At 41.1% G+C, this 20,788-nt stretch overlaps 1 long non-coding RNA gene across 1 annotated transcript in view; it reads right to left on the reverse strand.

The window, feature by feature from the left end:
* Positions 1-18,757, reverse strand: part of LOC117936915 — a 672,281-nt gene extending 653,524 nt beyond the window's left edge. Inside the window, exon 1 of the long non-coding RNA XR_004655055.1 lies at positions 18,676-18,757. This is a non-coding gene — a long non-coding RNA (uncharacterized LOC117936915). The remainder of the gene's footprint in view (positions 1-18,675) is intronic.
* Positions 18,758-20,788: the final 2,031 nt, after the last annotated feature.

A 20,788-nucleotide genomic window follows, 5' to 3' on the forward strand; every position in this document is an offset into this window, starting at 1 on the left:
GAGGATTCCTTCGTGTTTCCTTTGCTAAGTCTCTCTCTCAACAACATCTCTGCTAATTATTTGTGGTATTATCCTTCAGGATGTGTGAGCCAGAGAGGTGGGGGAAAGGGGGTTCAGGAGCTCAGGAGCTGAAAAAAAGAATCCATCATGTTGGGGACTGATCTATGTAGCCGGATTCACTGTCACAGCATCCCCAATTGAAGGAGAACTTGCATGCACGCGGCCGGGAAGCAGATCTGACACTCTAAAATCGGCTCATGGTTGCTCTTAGAGAATTTTTGCACGTTAATGCTTTGAGTGTATCCACAAACATATGCATGCACATGCAAAAACCCATGCAAACACACACACATACTCCCAAGCACCTCATCCCTCGCTAATTCCTCTCTTCTCCTCCCTCTTTCGTCTCTTCTCCTCCCTCACCCTCCCTTTGTGGGCTGCCAAGCTAAGCCCAGAGCAGTTAAATAATCAGTAAGGCTTCCAGCTGGCAGTATATGCAGCAGTTTTTTATTCTGAGCAGAGGGAATATAGCAGGGATGGCAGGACACAACAGCAGCATGCCAATATGTATTGATATTGTGTGGACAAAATGTGTTTGTGTATGTTTGTCTGTGTGTGCACTCAGGGAAAGTGGAGTAGGAAATTGTTAGTATGACATACTTCATTTGAAGTGGCCATTTTTATTGGCAGGGTGTTTTCATTTTTAATGCTTCTTCGAATTGTGAACGAGATCATTCCTAAAGGCAAGTGGACACAATGGACTTGACTGCGGGCAAAAAAAGGGAAAACAAACTCTACTAAAAGAATGCTCGCTTACTTTTTCTGTTGTGTGAGTGTTTCAATTTACATTTTTTTAATATTTTCATTTGCTTTTTTCATTCAACGGCTTTTTGTTCCCTGGTTTCTTTAAGGAGGGGAAAAAAAGGAAAACAGTGTACGTGATCTATTGAAAATTATATCTTCAATCTGATGTAATAATTTGCAATTCTTACATTGCACTCCCACATTCCCATAACATTGGGTCAATTCCCCCCCCGTTTGGTTTATCTTCATCAAGCCATTCTGCAATGCGGCAAATTGCAATTGTGATCCAAAATACTTATCATCAGTACAGCATGACACGCTAGAATAACAATTTTGTTGAAAGTGCTATATGCTTTCCAATTTCATAAATTTTGCCTACAAAGCTGGACTGTTCAACAACAGTAAACCGGCTTTTGGAGACTAATACCTAAAGTATCTGCTGCTGAAAGCAACTAAAGCAAAAAAAGCTTAAAGCCAGGCTGTTGAGTTTGGACACAGACAAATACACCCATGGATGTGCACACACACACACACACACGCACACACACACACACACGCACACACACACAAACCCACACACACACACGCACACACACACACAAAAATATTACATTTGAGCATTCCTCCTAGCTTAACAGGTACCTAAATACAATATTGGCCCCTGGGTGATATCTATAAATACAGGCACATCAAAGGAGTTCATCCTACTAGAAACATCAGTATGGCCACTGGGTTCCCTGGCTCTCTCTCTCTCTCTCACACACACACACACACACACACACACACACTATATCACATTTCAAGTTTTAGCTATGTATTCTTGATGTTGCCATCGTGTATATTTGTGTTGGTGTGTGTGTGTGTGTTTGTGTGTGTGTCTGTGTGTTTGGGCCTAGGTAATGTGTCAGTCTTGAAATAGCCAGAAAACCTGAAGGCCTAGCAGAGTCTTTTAAAGTGTTGCTCCTTGCTGCAGTGCTGATTAATGCTACTTACTTAGTGAAGACAGGAGGTGGTAAGTAAATCAATCAAACAATCAGCCAACCATTTAGAGTGCCAGTCGGTCTGTCAGTCAATCATTCCCTCTGTCATGTATTATCTCTCTCTCTCTCTCTCTCTCTCTCTCTCTCACTCTCTCTCTCTCTCTCACTCTCTATCTCTTTCTATATTTCAATTCCATCTCCCTAACCCAAGCACTTGCTCTTGCACACACACACATACGCGCACACACACACACACACACACACACACACACACACACACACACAAATAGGGGGTGTTACAAGCAGCCGGAATTTTTGATGGCAGCTATTTTTAGCGGTGTGTATCTTGTGGGTTTAATAATTTTCTCTCCTCGGTAACAGTTACCATGCAGAGATTGTTGTTGTGTGGAGCAGTCCACGGCGGCCAATCATCTTCCTCCATGCATGATGGATGGGCAGACAAGGCCTGGCATATTGGCGTGAGAGAGAGGTAGAGTGGCCGAGAGATTGAGGCAGGTGACAAAAAAAAAAAAGACTGCTGTGTTTGTCTGCCCAACACCTGTGCACAGTATCCACAGATGCCCACTCTGTATGTGTGTACATTCTATTAAATAGATATGCCTTAATGTCCATAGGAACACATAATAGGCATGTAAGGGAGCATCTGCGGGTAATTCATAAATCATATCTCAGATTTCACAGAAGTGAGACAGACTAATGAAATTATTTCAAAGCCAGCTGTAATTTCACATATCTGTAATGTTCGTCCTCATATTGATTAGTAATTTACGGAAAACACAGTTGTACATTTTCATAGCTTTTGAGGCTATGCAGAAATACTAAGAGTTCAGATATGCTGCAAAATGCAAAAAGACAAAACAAATCAGCTCAGCTGTAATCCGAGCAATACCTGCGCCGCTGACTGCATTCATGTTCAGAGCTGACTTGGCAAAATTCAGAAACTATATTATACTGCCAGCAAACAATTGAGAAAAATTGATAAAAGAGTAAAAACAAAACAGAGGAAAAACAGCTTATCAGTTATCTATAGTTTTTTTTTTTTAAAGTACTTGTTTTATTCCTGTCTTTATAGAACATGTATTTCTACCACTATTTTCTCTAGTGTATTTTCAGATGCACAAATTAGCTAGTTTGACTATAGTGGCACTAATGTGTAACTATTGAATGAGGAAGACATTCTTCCAATTATAAATCAAAAGCTGAATTTATGAGACAAACATACCTGTGTTCAAATCAGCTCAGCTCAATTTTGTTGTTGCACTCCCTCTGGTAGGCCAGTAGGTTGTTGTGGATGATATTAGTGGAATTTAAAAACCCGTTCTCACTCCAAACATATAAAATACGGACGTTTGGACAGTAGCTTTCTGCGTCTGATGCAAAAAATGCACCCTTCGGTGTGTGTAGAACGTACAGAGAAGAGCAGCATAGAGACGCGGTTTAGCGAGCAGTGTGTAATGAGGATATTTTGCGTAGCGAGGGTGGGGATGGGTCAAACACAGGACTTTCACCCAGGAGAGTGGGGTTTGTGTCCTGCGTGTGTCTTTAACCGTCCTGATATTGCTGCTTTTCAGGGAAGCTGCTTTCTCCTTTAACCGGCCCGTTATTCCCGTGTTTCACAGAACCGTATGCCCACCCACGACCTTTTCCTAAATCTAACAGCATCAAAAGGGACGCCAATGGTTCCGACCAAACGCGTTTAGTAAAGTGTGTTATTATATGACGCTAAAGGAGACTTTTAGCCTCAATAACAACGACAAGCGTCCATATTTTATGAGATGGAAGTGAGAATGTGTTTACATCAAAGAGTAACTTCAGTTTAAATTAAACATTTTGAGTTAGTAAATTAAACGTACAATCACATGAAGTGTTATATTCTGATCCCAGAAAGAAAGTATGGAGTACAAGTTATTGTATCTGTTCAACTGAGGTAAGCAGTTAAAAAAAATATTAAAGTAATAGTAATACAATCTCTATTACTTGCAAGCTAGCAGTGCACAGTATTATTCAGTGTTATAGTGTTTAATTCCTACCCTCCCTGTACCATTAATTCATATCCCTAACTCTCCACTGCCTCCGCTACCTCTGCTGCACCCCTGCTGGCTCTGAACTGGCATTAGGACGACGTTTATCAAGGGACAATGTCCAACGATCATCAGGAGTCAAGCTGTTGCCTCTGTAACTCCTGATCACAGACACCTTCTATTACGCCACTCATACCATGGTCACTTGCCAAAGATATAATTCTGAATTTATATTTTCATGCATTTTGCAATCAAAATCTGACGTTTTTTCAATCCATAACTCATTAGGTGGTAACGCAATACCTGGAACTACCATTTCCCTCCCATTAGGTTCTATATGAATGACTACATGATTATCTCCTGTTGCTGAGGGTGGCAAGTCATTTCTAAGGTCCGTTCTCTTCCCTGGAGTAGGGAATAACTTTTACATAGCATAAGAATCTCATGGGATAGGAATGATTGTTCCAAGTATTAGTCAAACCCTCAGGCATAGCCAGGGACACGGTTAGTTTTTGGAAAAACTTTTTACTTGTAAAACATTTAAAAAAATGTATTTAAAAAAATGATGTGACAAGTGATCGTGGTATAAGCGGGTTGATGCCCTTTAATGTTTCCATTGTCAGGTATGATGGCAAGGCATGTATTTCTTCCGCTGAAGTTCACCTCGTCGCTCATTAACCCCTTTTTTAATGGACACCCTGCAGGCAATCAGAGTCACGTATTCACCCACAGCGTTGTGTAAATGAAGGTATATGTCAGGAATGATGATCTAGCATAACTGAGTAAACTGACTGTATGGATAAGAACAGGAGTACATGTCCTTGTTATATTTTCTATCCTCCGGTTGCTCAAATGGATTTGTAAAATTGGGAATGGTACATTTTTGAGAGACAGGTGAAGTTGCCAGTGGATGGGAAGTATAAAGCGAAGGGAGAAAACAGAGAGAGGAAAACATTTTAAAAACTATGTAAAGGTTGTTGTATGGTAAGAAAGGGCAGCAGGTGAGCTTTCTGTCATTGTGATAGTTGGAGAGGTGAGTGAAAGGACTTAGGGCATAAGGGAGAAAATGAATGATGGTACACAGACAAGCCCAAATGGAGGAGAAAGCCAATTTCTTCTTCCTTCCCTCTTTACACACGTACACATCTAAACAATGCCTTAAGAGAGAAATAGATGACAGAGTAGTGTCGGTGTTGTTCAGGAGCCATTTCCTTTGAGATGTCAATGATTGTGTTTGCGGCTTAATCTTTAGCTATGTTCATTCATTTTTTAATTTTCTTTACCTATATCTAATGTCATGTAAGGAGCTGCAACCTATGCTGTTCACACTGAGCGGATGACAGGTGGACACCCCTGTGATATTATTTCTTCTCCCTTTTCTGTCCTGGTAGTTGTTTGTTACCGTCCTACTAATAAGCTTCTGGCGTGTTACTCATCAGACGAAGGCCGGAGCACAAGAGGCCAGTTCTTCACAACTAGGAGTTCCTGGCCTCAGATATTACCGCTGGAGGCTTTATCCTCTCCCCTACCATAAGACAGTTTATGTTGCTTTATGTAGCCGTCAAAGGGCCGTCCGCGCTAGGAATAATAATTATAACAATGAAAATATATAAAAATATTTCATTGTGTATCAATGAAGTGTGTGTAGTAGGTGAGACTGATAAATGACATGGTGAGTTGTGTTGGTTTATCTGATTTAATCCAGCATTTTCAGATGCGTGGGATGAGATTCAGACTGAGATTGCTTACCTTTTGGTGACTCGTGATTTTACTACATATGGGAAAATTAATGTAACTCCTGAAGGAGAATAGCGGTGAACACGACATTTTAGATGTTCAGATGGACATTGTAAATGTTCATTTGAATAGGGGCAAATGCTCAGACATAGATCTTTCTGCAACAAATCCCCAATGTACAGCATCACAGCATTTACAGCTATTGTTGATTTCCAATGGCCGTCCCTAGGGCTTTTAAACAGTCATGAAAACAAATACATAAAGCAGATAAGCACATAAGACGCCTACGTCTGTACAATTACATTTATTGGAATAATTGCAAATATTCATCACATTTAGTACAAAGACAATAACAACAATAAATGGGCAAACCGCACACAATAGTTGTAGCCAGTCAGTTCACCACTTTTGGGTCAATTACTCATTTGCATTGAAGCGACATACTGTAGCAGAAAGGAGGCAGCTGAAGAGCGGAAGATTAAGCCAGTAATGCATACATAATTGGGATGGCTATGCGATATTTCTTGTTAAATCCCAGTTGGTTCATGTTAAAATGAAGCTCATTCAGCAGTAATAGCTGAGATTACCATTAATAAATCCACATCTCTGTACTTGACATGAACTGTAATTTGGAATGACAGCTTAGTATTGATTCCCTGGTTTGCAAATTTGAGGGAAAATTGTTTATGTCAACACATCCAAATTGCTACATTAAATGAATGCTTTATTTTCTGATATGAAAGTTTGATACTACCATGTTCCGACGTTTTTCAGGAATACACAAGGAATATGAGAAGATATAGGTATGTATGCATAGTGTAAGTATTTGTACATATGTAACTATTACTTTTTTTTATAACTAATATGTAAAAAACAATTTTATTTTATATGTTGTATATTATGATATATGTTGTATACGTATGTTGTACAGCATGTCGCGTGAAAGGGCAACACATTACATTTTATTGAATAGGATACATCTATATATTAAACACAAAACAACAATAAACACATCTTTGAAAAAACAGGTTGAGTGCTTTGTTGTTTAATGTACACAAATGAAATAACTTTATTAATAATATGAAATTCTACAAAATTTTTAGATTTTAGGTTTTAGGGCAGGTTTTCTAGGATGGTTTAGCTTTCAACATTTCTTAAACATGTTGATTAATTAATAATTCAAATGTGTATGTAAATTCACGGATCAATACATACATTAAATGTTCTTTAAACCTCAAAACGTTAGGGCTCGTGATGTAAACCGTAATATTTCCACTAGTTAACAGACAAGTCGTATTCACTGTTGCTTGGATTGCAAGCTTTACTGACTTTATCAAGCTTGACTGAAGTCATACTATCAGGTACCAGGGCTTTTTCTGCCAGTGCACAGCAGGAAATCTGTGGATATTGGAAATTAGTCTTTGGGCCTTATCTTGCACAGCGCCCATGTCATTTAAATAGCAAATGCACCTGCGCCCATCTTAGCGCCCATGGGCGTGCTGGACATACAGGGAGGTGTGTTCAGGTGCATTCTTGGCGTATTGCTATCTTGCGGCAGCAGAAAGCAATTGCTCCATTGACCAACAAAAATCTGATCTAAAGTTAATAACGCATCATTTCATTGAATTTTAACAGCGCATTAGTAAAATGTGCCCCGGCTTCTGCACAGCATGCACACACGCAAAAGATTACAAATAATAATATTACGTTGCAAATCCGCCATCATAATAGCAATGTGCCAAAGTACAAACGTTCCTGGCTTTTAGAGGAAATGGGAGCTGATACTCTGATTCATTGCATGTTACGCCCAGAACACACCCAGGAATGAATGAAGACACTAAGTACAACCCTTTAGAACCATGCGCCCGGCTTACAGACCCTTTTATCTTCCATCAAACTAGCAAAAGTGGATTTGGACACGCCCTAAATGCAACTGCGCCGTGAGTTTAACTGTCTTTGTGAGTTCAAACTTTAGGTGCACAAAAAACGTTCAGTTCTTCACACTACACAAAAGGTTCCAACTTCATGTATGGGAATATAAGATGAGGAAGTACAGTGCATAGATGTCTCCAGTGTTGGTTGAGCAAATGCAACTGCACCCACTTTGCCAAAGGCGACAGAAACTTCCTCTGCCTGTGCAGGCCACACCCCATGAAACCTTTGCAGAACAGCCCTCGCCACTTTCTGGAGGGGGGGGCTTTTTTACCATGTACACATGGTTACTGATGGGCTAGTTTATCTTTGTGTCAGCAGGATCTGGTCCGACATATCTAATGGTCTGCTTCACCTGAACATCTACAAGGGAAGATGAGAGTTACAGTCCTACAGTATTTGGAAAAAGCTTCAAACTCATGAATTAGTTCCTTTATCTGACTTCCTGGATTGAATTGCATTGTCTAAGCACTACCCAAAGCTACATGACCCTACCAAACCAGCCCCTTGCAATTTTTCAGTACAGGGTGGTTTCCCATCTGAATGCCCTCTTAGTCTTTGGACGACTTGGTCTCTTCAAGCACTGCATCCGACAGAATGTCTAGAGGAGGGTCTAATTGGGATAATGGCAGCTCCACTTTGACAGAGTGACACAGATCTGGTATCGGTTTAGCTGGTGGATGGCCAATCCTTTGTGTCCAGCTGGAACAGCATGTATGGTTCTTCCTGATGATAGATGGCGTCCATCCCCTGGGAATGGACCTAACCTGGTGTTGATTCAGGGCATGCTGTACACATTTCCATCTAAGGAAAGGTTTGATGGTTTACAGTACTGGAAAAAAGTTGTTCTGCTCCAGATTGTTCCAAGTGGTATCAGGGCCTTGCTCTGATGGGGCTTGCTGGACCCGGATCAACAACTCAGCAACTGTGTTTCAGAGGTAAAACCGGGCGGACACTTTAGGATGCAGACTTTGCTGCAAAACGGACAGGTCTGCATCTTCCAACTTATAATATTAAACTATTATGTTATGCAACATGCAGTTTTTGGGTTTGAATAAATACTTTCTTTGTATTGTCAGTGGACAAAACAAACTGGGTTATATGCTTACCTTCAGTGTGAGCAACTGTCTTTCCCAGGCAGTTGAAAGCAAGAACATTAAAATTGTGGTTTCAGAGAGGCAGGTTCAATTTTACAGTGCTTGTTAAATCAATGCACAAGATTGATAAAAATGTGTCTGCCCAGCTAAAGTCAGCTTCCCTGCCGTTCCTGCCACTTCATAAGTGGGCAGTGTGTGCACTAATCTGTCTCAGGGCACTACGGGAGGACAGCAAGCTGTTGTCCACTACAAAAGGATGCTTCACTCATAGAACTAGAACTTACTCTATGCCACTATTTCTAATGTTTGGTTGGATTTCATGTTACTAATGTGGTTGAGTGATAACTTATCAGATCACAACTCTCTAGCTTAACTAAGGTACTGTCTGTTGCAATTGTACACAGGCACACAGATATTTTCACACTTTGTTTTGTACGCTAAACAATCACATGTGTACACGCTCATATTCCTGGTATATTACTTATAATAATTACTGTAACTTGAATGTTGTAGTTGTACTTTTTATTTTGCAAATGATTAGTGTCGTGCAGCTAAGACACACTCACAACCACACACACACACACACACACACACACACACAGGTGAGTCTATCTGTCGGTCTTGCCTGAACTTGCACTTCCTCTCTCTCTCACGAGTCCAGGTAAAACAACACATTTTCAAAACTGACATTTAATCCAAGCAAACAAATCACCGTGGAGATCCCCCATCCATCCATGAGCCAAAATGTATTTATGGTCACACACACACACTGGCACACACACATGCACAAAGTGGATCCAGACAGTCATAATAATATTATAGAATATCTCTCAGAGCCCATCCAGACTGTCATGGGAATATGCTTATTTGTGATATTATTGGAGACAACGGTGTCCTCCATTTCCATTATTGGCACCATCTCATAGCCCCCTGGGGTGTCAGGCATAGATGTACCTGCTTGTGCATTGCGTGTGTGTGTGTCTTTGTGTGGCTGTGTCTGGGTTGTAGTTAACTAGATATGTATTTCCTATCTCTCTGTTGAATTTAGGGATATTGATTTGCCTGACAAATTGACACGGCGGAATTTTACCATAGTTATTCAGATGTTCTTCATGTAGCCAAGCATTAAGCATTAAGTATTTGTGTGTTTGTTTGTGCATGTCTTTTGGTTTGTGTGTAATAAGGGGGTGGGCATTAGATAATGAGAGAGAGAGAGAGAGAGAGAGAGAGAGAGAGAGAGAGAGAGAGTCAACACTCCAAAAAGAAAGGAAGTTTTCTGACATACTAAGCCGACTTAAAATGCTTACCAGGGGCCATGTTGAATAAAGATGATGGGTTTAGCTAGGTGTGGTGTGTTTGTGTGTGTTTGGGGGAGGGGGGGGGGTCTGAAATGGAGGCTGTGTGGGGGTAGGGTAACGTTAGGGACAGGGAGAGAAGTGTGGTGTAAACAAATCTCACGGCTGCGGGCATTCTTGTAGGCAGATAAGAAATATAAGACAAAGTATTTACGTGGGTATTAGAAACACAAGGAGACCTCGTGATACTTCATTAACGGAAAGTTTTTCTTGACTGAAGGAGATGGCACGGTCTGTTTGTGGTTCATATGAGGTGTATTTTGTATTCCTATTGTGGGAAATAATGAAGTCAGATTTTAATCCACCTACGTCTTGTTTTGTTGGTCTCCATTATAAAACAAAGATGTAGCAGGGAGAGGTGGTAAGACAGGGGAAAGAGACAGAGAAAAAGGGAAAGTTGAGAGCGTCAGTAGGCTGCAATGACACTAATGATTCCTGACCTCTGCTGGACAAACAGACACATTTTCCATCCTCTGTGTTCCAGACCTCTATCTGTTCTCCTTCCATTGCCACACATTATTTGTGTGGAATTAGCTTTTACCACTGTCTATATCCCTCCCCTCACCTCTCCCATGGTATCTGTTCCTTAAATCGTTTCTCCTTCTCCCTGTCTCCCTTTTCTCCTTTACTTTTTCATTTCCTACTCTTTCGTCCTGCTTATCCTCTCTTCCTCCTTCCTTACCTTGTTTCCTGTTGTTTATCCTCACTTCTCATAACACATTTCTACTTTTCTTTTCTTTCCTTTTCCTTTCATGTATCTAGTATCCTGTTTTTTTTGTCACCACTTTCCTTCTCTCTCATTCTCCCCCTCTACTCTCATGTCTGTCTCTTATTTTCTCTAGATTTTCTCCTTTTGTTTTTCTTTCCCTTGAAGTCTTTTACTTTTTCTTTGTTCTTCTACTTTCTTATCCTCACCTCTCAGCCTCTTTTCTAATCTCTGTTCTCTTGTTTTCTCCCTTTCTCATCTTTTCTTTTCCGTTATCATGTTTTTTCTTCTCCTGCTATAACTTAGCTTTTTCTCAACACCCCCCTCTGTTTAGCCCTCAAGGCTTTGGATGCTAAGGGAGACGGCAGACTGCAGCTCTGTCCATCTCCACCCCCCCTCTCTTTCTCTCTCTCTCTCTCCAGACACTCCACCTCATCTACTCCTCCTTCCCTCCCTCTCTCCCCCTCTTCTTCCTTCCCTATGTGTCCAGAGGGTGTCAGCTGCAAGCAGTTACTCCCGTCCATCCTGCTGACCACAAGGCCATGCCGTGGCACAGACACTGATCCGATGTGACAGCTCTCTCATTATTTAAAGTCAAAACCGCTCTGTGTGTTTTCCTGTGTGTTTTTGGGGGGGGGGTTACTGGGCAATGAGGCTGTGCGTGTGTGTGTGTATGTGTGTGCCTTTGCCTCTGCCCTTCTTTTCTAAGGGCCAATGAGGAGAAAAAGAAAGAGAGTCAATGATGTGAGCATTTGATTAGGAGCCAATGAACCATATTCATTTTTTAGGGAAAGAAAGACAAGAATACAGTGAGGGTCTTGTTGGAGCAGGAGAGCATGTTCCACATTCAATTGAAATTGGTGTCAAGAAAAGCAAAACCAGAGCAAAAACATTAGTCCTTTCCTGGTCTGCTTTTGTTCTCCTTCTGGTTAAGTCTCAAACCAAGCACATTGCTTAGCTGATGAATTGCCAGGTGAAAAATGCAATGTGCATCTCAACCGCAAGTTGGGTTTACCCTAACCCTAACCCATTGACAACTACCTCAAAGGAATCGACCACCATTTGTTGAAATAGGGATTATCACGTCTCCCCTAGCTGTAGATAGGTAGGCCAATGCAATTTTTGTCTCAGTGCATGCATTTTATTTTAGTTAGCTTAGCGCAGTAGATGGAATCCTATGTTGCCGGTTAGCATGTTGTGAGTAAAAGTGAGGCAAAAAAAATTGTTAATTTATGTGGTGCTAAATCACAACAACAGAGTAAGAGCCAGTCTCGACCGCACTCTGTGATGTTATTTACAGAAACCTGCCTCGACCGGTTGGGGGTGAGAGAAAAAGAGAGAAAAAGAGAAAGAGAGAGAGAGAGAGAGAGAGAGAGACAGACAGAGAGAGACATGGAGAATTGTAGCAGAGGGTGTTGAGCAGGAACGTGGAGGCAGCAGGTGTCTGTAACAAATAGTCACTTTCTATGACAATGGGCCCAGAAGAATTTTAGGTTTGACTACTGGAGCACAGAGATACTCAGACAATAGCACTTTGAAGTTTAACAATGCCGGCTTTTTATATAAACAAATGGTAAATGGATCCACATACAACAAATAATTTAACAAGGACAACAGCTTGAATTCCAAAATTGTAATAAAAGTTCTTGTAGTTTCTAGTTCTAATTCTTTTGTTGCACGTTTCTAACCTGTCACACTACACTTTAGGTGTACAGTTCAACGTTGAAGTTGATAAAATGAAAAGGAACAAAAACACAAACATTCATTGAAATCACATATTCATAGACCCCTGTACAACCCAATACAGTACAGTCTCAAGATAATTGAGCTGTTAAAACCAGTGTATGTTTCAGTCCAGGTGTACAGAAATGAACGTGTGCAAAAGCTGTCCTACCGCACCTGCGGATGCAGTGTACATGAACAGACTCAAAACTCTCCCAGACTCCTGGGGGGGAAGGCTCGCCAGCAATCCTGGGTAAAACAACTTCATCGGAAAGGAACAGAACACACACACAAAAAAAACCTGACCTGCCAATAGACAAAGTCAAAGAAATATCATAGTATCACACAATATCACAAATATCAAAGTATCAATTATGTCAATTGTCAAGCTCAATTTGTTATTTACCATAATTGGTAAATAACGGCATTACAATGAAAAACTAGCTGTTTTACAACATGTACTAAGTTACATCTCCAAAGAAAATACACAATATACAAAAGTACTACATTAATAACAAATTACAATCTCATATAATCAATATTCTCCTCAATTCCATGTAGCAGCCTGAACACACCCAAAATGGTGGTACCCAGCACAACAATGAGATAACCACAACTAGCAAAATATAAATAAACTTACTAAACGTATATGCACTCTGTCACCGAAGAAATACATCAAACAACACTTGATAAATGTATCTTAACTTAAAGTGGGTGTTTTTTAACTTACTTGTCGAACTAGTTGAAGATAGATAACACGGAGGAAACTCCAGTGCCCAACAAGTTCAATAACGAGGCAGTCAAGTTCCACTGAGGCCCCGCGGATGCAATGACCGTCAACTAAAGAACCGTCAACTATGTCCGCGACATCTAACACTATTAAAAATGTACTTATCAAGCATTTGACAACAACAACGGCAGGATTTCTCCGTCACCTCCTGTTTTCTATCATCGTGCTGGTCTCTCTCCCGTAACTCTTTTTTTTAGCTCAGACGGGTAAATTGTGCTATTATTTGTGACTACGCCGGATTGGCTTAAACAGACATGTCAATCACTCAGTTTGCTCATTGTGAATGGACACTTACTCAAACCCACGTACCTACAAGCATTTTCTAGCAACGTGTCTATATGAATACATTTAGTGATTTAATTCAACAATTACAATAATAATAATAACGATAATAATAATAATATTTATATATCTTAATTCCATTTGCCCAAAGTCATGTGGGTTACATCTCCACCCACAGATCCAGAGCCAGAAAGACCTTCAGTAAGCAATAGGAGGAGAGAGGAGAGGGCAAGACTCTGGGGGCGAGAGAGCACAAGACTCCAGGAAAGGGAAGAAGTTGAGTTAGTAACACGCAATAATGGTATGAGGTTGCATACAGATGGAAAGAAGGAGGAAGAGAGAGGTGCTCAGTGCATCATGGGAAGTCCCCCAGCAGTCTAGGCCTACAGCAGCGTAACTAAGGGACCGTTCAGGACTTTCCCGAGCCAGCCCTAACTATTAGCTTTGTCAAAGAGGAAAGTCTTAAGCCTACTCTTAAATGTGGAGATAGGGTCTGCCTCCTGAACCCAAACTGGAACCTGGTTCCACAGGAGAGGAGCCTGATCGCTGAATGCTCTGGCTCCCATTCTACTTTTAGAGAACCTGGTGGGGTAGTAGGGTACTGTGAGCTCTTTAAGATAAGATGGTACCGGACCATAAAGAGCTTTGTAGGTGAGAACACAAACAACGTAATTACTTGTTGTGGCCTATGTATTCACAATGAGTACAAATAGCAATGCAGATTAAGAGTAGACAATGTCTTAGGCAAATACTGACTTGGGATTATATTGGGTGGAAGCACAGCCGAAGCACTGCTACATGGCGCTGAAATATCCCGCAGCAACTCTGTGTGAGTGTAAGTCTAACATGGGTTGATCTCTCACATAAAATAATAATGCATCATGTTTACAGTGATCACTTACTCTCTGGACAGCTGTTTATTGGGTCCATTCTGCGTTTAACTTTATCAAAAAAGTCAAGGACTGCAGGAGGCCTGACACCCTCGGGCTGTGAGTAATTGCAACCTCCTCCTCCTCTAGTTTTCCAAAGCATGCCGTTCCTCTTCTGAAAACTCTGGTTTGTAGAGGTGTGTTTCTGCTTCGTGACTGTTTGAGAAATCTTCTTCTTCATCTCTCACAAAATCCGCGATGTTCATCGCATACTGCAGGAAAAATGGCCAGCTAGTCACGCCGGGTATGTTGACAGAAGTTGGGGGGTTTAAGTTGCTGCGTGATCTCTGCGCGCATGTAGCAGTGCCTCGGCTGTAGCCTACTTCCACCCAATATAGTCCCAAGTGCATTGCAATTTGTACTTGTTGTGAATAAGCAGGCCACAAAAAGTAATTAGGTTGTTGTTGTAAGTTTGTTGGCTCACTTTTACACACAACATGCAACCAGCAACATAGGATTCCATTCACTATGCTAAGCTAACTAGCAGGGACGCTGCTGATGTTGCACCGGACTAAAACAATGCATGCACTGAGACAACCTACCAACCACTGTATCTACAGCTGGAGAAGAACATGATATGCCCTATTTCAACAAACAGATCCTTTCACAGTCCTACATAGCAACACCAATTGTTCATATAAACCCTGTTGTTTTGCAACAGTTGCAATTTTGGAAGGTTGCTAAAGTTCAGCAACTACACCTACTCCGCTCAACAGATGCTGAGTTGGAATGCAATTGTGTCTTTCTCTCTCTCTCTTACAGACACACACACATACACACACACACACACACACACACAGACACACACAGACACACACAAACACACACTCTGTTTCTCCATCTGTCCATCCATTTTTCTTTTCCTTCACTCATATATTTTCACTCACAACTTAAACAAAGAGCATTTGACCTTTGACTTCTATTTTGGCTGCCGACCGCCAAGTCCAATATAAACTAATAAATATTGGTCACATGCACAAACACACGTACACACACACACACACACACACACAAACACACACACATACACACACACATACACACACAAACACACTTAAATGGAGGTTGGATTTACCATAGCAGTGTAGCTCTAATGCCCAGGGCCAAAAAGCTAAATTGAAGTGACCCCGAGTCAGCTCAAGCAAACTTAAGAGAAGAGAAGAAATGAAAGAAAGGATCAAATAGCTGAGGCCAACATGTAGCTGTGAGCTGAGGTGGGTCGACCATGTGCGGTTTGAAGCTTCGCCGGGATTTCCCATTGCTTGCAGGTTTTAGGAATGATGGTAGCATGTGGAACCCAAGCTCTCAAACATACTCTCTCTCTCTCTCTCTCTCTCTCTCTCTCTCAATTTAAACTTAAATTTCACTTTGCTTTTATTTCATGACAAAAAATCCATCTGTGTTGCCAAACCATAAAAACGAACATACATGTAACCACAAGGAGTAAACACACACACTCTCTCTCTCTCTCTCTCTCTCTCTCTCTCTATCTCTCACTCACACACACACACACACACACACACACACACACACACACACACACACACACACAAGCATACACACATACTGACACATTCTTAGGCCTCTCTTTCCCTGTGGATATAATAGACACTATATCCACCTGTGGCCCTGTGGATGTAATGAGTTTGGAGAGAGAACAAGCATCTCCTTGGGCTCTAATACCTGTGTCTATCTTTGTGTGTGTGTGTTTGTGCATGCGTGTACTTGCGTACCCCTCTCTGGGCTATAATACATGGTTGGCTATTTCAGACCATGCCCCTGAATATGTCTCCATTCATATTGGCTGCTGGCTGCCTGAGTGTTGCACAGGTCCTTTGACAGATGTTAAAGGAAGGAAGTCCGCCAGCAGCAATACTATATGAGGAAACACAATTGGAGCCACGACTTTATTGTCTTAAAGGGGCAGTTCAACCTAACGTAAAGTCAAGAGGCAGGTCTGAAACATAATTAAATGAGTGGAGGAAAGTTTGGCTTTACTGCAGATTTATTGTCTCTTTTTTCAGAATCAAGTCTAAGAAAGAGACAATGGTATGAGAGAAAAACAACAACAAACCTGACCATCATTCATTGTTATGCAGGTCTGGGAGAGCTAAAATGAAGGTAGAGAGGAAGGCTGCAAGTGGAGCAGGCTGCAAAATGCAAAGTAAGATTGATGGGAAAAAGTCCAAATGAAGACAGGGAAGAAGGCATTACTATACAGAGGGTTGTTTTTTGCTCTAAATCAAAGTACAGTGAAGGAGGAAAACAGCATATTTCTGCATTGAGGAACCACAGTGCAAACAATGACCACATGAATTTAAAAAGAGTTGGGAAAGGAAAGTCATTACCATATGTTTTCATCTTTTTTGAGGATTACACCATAAACAACCTAGTGTTTTGAATATCAACCACTTTGCACCCCCCTGTGAGCTTCTCAACAGTTACAATGAACCCAAATTCATGAAGACAAAAAAAACAATTATAATCACAAACACATTAGTAAGAATCAAAATCATGTCCACAGAACTTCAACTCAAATGCAACTCATATGCAGCAGCATCAGCCACTTTTTGTAGTCGACTCACATGTTTAGCATGTTTCAAAGACAATATGGCTAAATGTACTTGTGCTTATTCCTAGCACTGCTAACTGTTTACATTAAAACCCCGCATTTCCATTAGACAGGGTGTGCCCTTCACCACTATGTCATCGTTGCTGCTCTGTTCATTTGGGGGTTTAGTTTAACTCTCCCAGTCTTAAACTGTGTGAGTGTCCCCTAATGCTGCTGCCGCTGCTGTCCCCTGATTCTCTGCTCTTTCATGGTTTTTATGAAAGGTCAGAGGACTCTTTTGAACAGAGCCATACCACACTGAATTTGTAATTTATTCAATACAATTCCGTAAAGCATTTTATGTCTGCGTTGATCTTGGGTTAATGGCCCTGACAGAAATACTGTTTTTGCCTGACAAATATTTTGCCATTCCCACCAGACAGTATGAGATCATGAAAATCAACAACTAGACAACAAGTATGACAAGAAAAGAAAAAGCTTTCAAACGAGGTGATTAGGTCACACATAGGGCTAGGTTTCAAGCAAATCAACACGATGAGCACAAAAAACAGTTTCTGTGAGTTTTTTATACTTACTTCTAAATGTTACACCTGTGGTGTTAGTTTATCGTCAACTCAAGGACATATGTCATGCTTCTTGTCTATTGGTGAACTTCATTCTGGTCCAGATGATCCAGTTTAAACATTGACTCAGCATAACCAGCCCTCCAAACCATTAGATGATATATAAGTTGTTATTCCTACCCTCTGATATGATCCGTAGGAGCATTTCATAAATGAGAGCCCCTAGAGGTGCATGGCAGAATATACTGTACAACCCACAGGATGGTTTTCCATAAGGATATCTAATCCAAGGAATGTTAAAGGCAGGGTAGGTAATGTTAAAAAACTAGCAAGATTTGAAAGTAGCATCTCCTTTGGGCTCCGTCTAACCCCTCCCCCTGCCCTCGGGGCTCTGACCCATACCGAATAGCGTTAGCAATGCGGTGCTAATGTGCATTGAGCTCAGGCCCGTACATGGGAGGTGTAAAGTAGGCACTGCGGGGCAAGGAGGCAAACCTGCCGAAGAGGGTTGCCAGGTTGGCAGGTTTTCCCACTAGTTCTGTCCTCTATGGGTTTGGACACAAAGAGCTGAAATGTGCATGTCCTGTCATGAATGTGAGTAGCAAAGCGTTTAGGCCCTGGATCCTTTCTGATTGCACATTTTACACTGGAAGCTTGACAGACTGCCACTGCTTTGTTATGGTAATGGTGACCCATTTAGACCATCTTTACATATCTATGGCTTTTCAGGTCTTGTGAATGGTTTTTGCATTTGTATTAAATGTAATGGAGGCTGTGGAAGAATCTTCCTCTGAATCCTCTCCAGAGAAAACTTCATATCTTGAATATCACTCTGCAACCCATTCTTACTTCCAATTCGTAAAATATGGACTCTTGTCAGCGTCAGATATGACCCAAAAAGCCCCCTTCAGCGTATGTACGGAACACACCGGGCAGAACAGTGGAGCGTCCTCGACGCTGTGAGAGGACGTAGTGTTAAGAGAAACAATGGTAGCGAGTGTTGTGAAAGCCCGAAAGGCCACGTAGGAAGGTTGGTTGTGGTTGTGGATGGGTCAAAGAACACAGGACTTTTGCCCAGGAAACCTGGGTTTGTGTCCTGTTCTTGTCCTGCGAGTGTCACAGAAACATACATTTTATAACCCCACCCACAATCTTTTCCAAAACCTGTCCCATTTCTTGTGCCGCATGTCAGTCGGCACATCCCGTCCCTGAGCGTCAAAAGTGACGTCAAGAGTCCCGACGCTAAGGAAGAAACGCCTAAGGCCGGCAAGATTCCCGACACTACAGGAGATTTTTAGGGTGAATAACAAAAGTCAAAGGCACATGACCAAGCCTGGGAGAGTGAGAATGTCATGCACTCTGAAACACCTTCTACCAATCTGCCCAGAGTAAACGGCAATGGCTATTACCTGGACAATCTGCTTTCTCCCTCATTCAATCACAGACACATATACTTGTGGCAATGACAAACTACTAACTAAACCTCTACTGTCTCTGCATGTACCTCCTCTTGGAATCCTTCACATTTACAGTATCAAGCGGTAAGTTTATTGATTATATTCTTCCACCATATAACGCAAAAATGGGTTTCTATCCACCAACTTGACCTCTTTCTGACCAACCGCACACACTTGACTCATTAGTAATATCTTGAATCCCTGGTGTGCAACCTATAAACATAAACCCCTTGCCAGCTGATGCAACTTAAATACATTTGTGCATGTCAAAATGAACCATAAAATGAACTTTGTACACATAACCTACGCTCACATTACAGTTTGAATCCGAGAATATGACTAATGTACAAAAATCACTGCGTTTCATGGATTGAACTGGTATGTGAAACCCACATTATAAGATATTTTATCTTTAGTTTGTATCTTTAGTTTTCTTTATTATATATATTTTTCCCCACTGTGGGACAAATCAAGGTTTATCTTATCTTATCTTATTATAGAGCTAAATATGACTTTATTGTGCATTGTGTGGAGAAGGAAGCAACTCCTGTTGTTTCGTCTACCCGGTGGAGCAAAAAAAACAATGGGCTTGTCAAAAATTACCAAACAGTTAAATCTACGCCGCCTTGACGCAGCCTCGACAAACTTACACAAAGGTAATATAACATTGTTGGTTGGCAAATCTTGCAAGGATATTTGACAATATTGCACCTGACAAGTGCTCCTGACAGGTAAAACACAAAAAAGTAGCTTAAGTCTGAAGGCGGTTTACAGGAAATCCTCTGAACACATTATATTTCTCTCTCATACGCTGCAAATCCTCTACAAAAAGGAGCCTGAACAATTTCCCAGAAATGTGTTTGGAAAAAAAACATGACAAGACACTCAAATAAAACTTCTACACAAATTAATTATCAATCCAAAGCCTTTGTTAGTTTTGAATGTTTCTCTTTGTTATCTTCAATGTCATGTGTAGTTTCAAATTAATTATTAAGTTCAATGCCACAGTGTAAGCTCTTTTTTCCAGTTAATTAGTAATATCTTTTAAGAAATAGAAATGACAGAAGTTTATTGTTTATTGACGACTTTTGCACACTACAGAACAGAGGTGGACAAATTACCGACAACTGATTGATTGGTTGTGGTACATTGTGCAGGTGTTTCTGTTATTGTGACCACTCTGTAAGGTGTGTAACACTCCAACTGAAGAGGGTCTGAGCAGCGCCTTGAAAAGACACCGACGGTTTAAGACCAGAGAATTTATCTAAATCTACAACTCAGTTCAGGTGGCACAGTCTAATTTATCCTTCTGCTAGTGTCTGTCACCCATTCTAGTTGGATTATCTGAACAACTACCAACACACACACACACACACATACATACACACAAAGCCACACATGCAGTATTGAAAAACAGAATGAAAGATGGACACACACGTAGAAGTCATATACTGTACTCGGAAAAACACACACAAACCGTTTGGGTGATAAACGGAGAGACAGTGAACATCACTAGTGAGATCCATCCCGGGCCCAGCAGCCAACACTGGAGATCAATAATAATTTATTGGTAACTTTCTTTCTTTCATTCTTTTTTTCTCTTCAGTGCTTTTTAGTTTGCAGAAAGAGAGAGAGAGAGTGAAGACAGGAGGTGTGTGTGGCCTTGGAAGTTGATTAAAAAACAGGTGCGGTGACAATCACATCAAAGTGATGGAAGCCTTGTGCTGGTATGGCTTATATATATTGTGTGTGTGTGTTTGTGTGTGTGTGTGTGTGTGTGTGTGTGTGTGTGTGTGTGTGTGTGTGTGTGTGTGTGTGTG

This window comes from Etheostoma cragini, chromosome 2 (genome assembly GCF_013103735.1).
Source record: "Etheostoma cragini isolate CJK2018 chromosome 2, CSU_Ecrag_1.0, whole genome shotgun sequence".
In the NCBI taxonomy this organism is placed as follows: Eukaryota; Metazoa; Chordata; class Actinopteri; order Perciformes; family Percidae; genus Etheostoma; species Etheostoma cragini.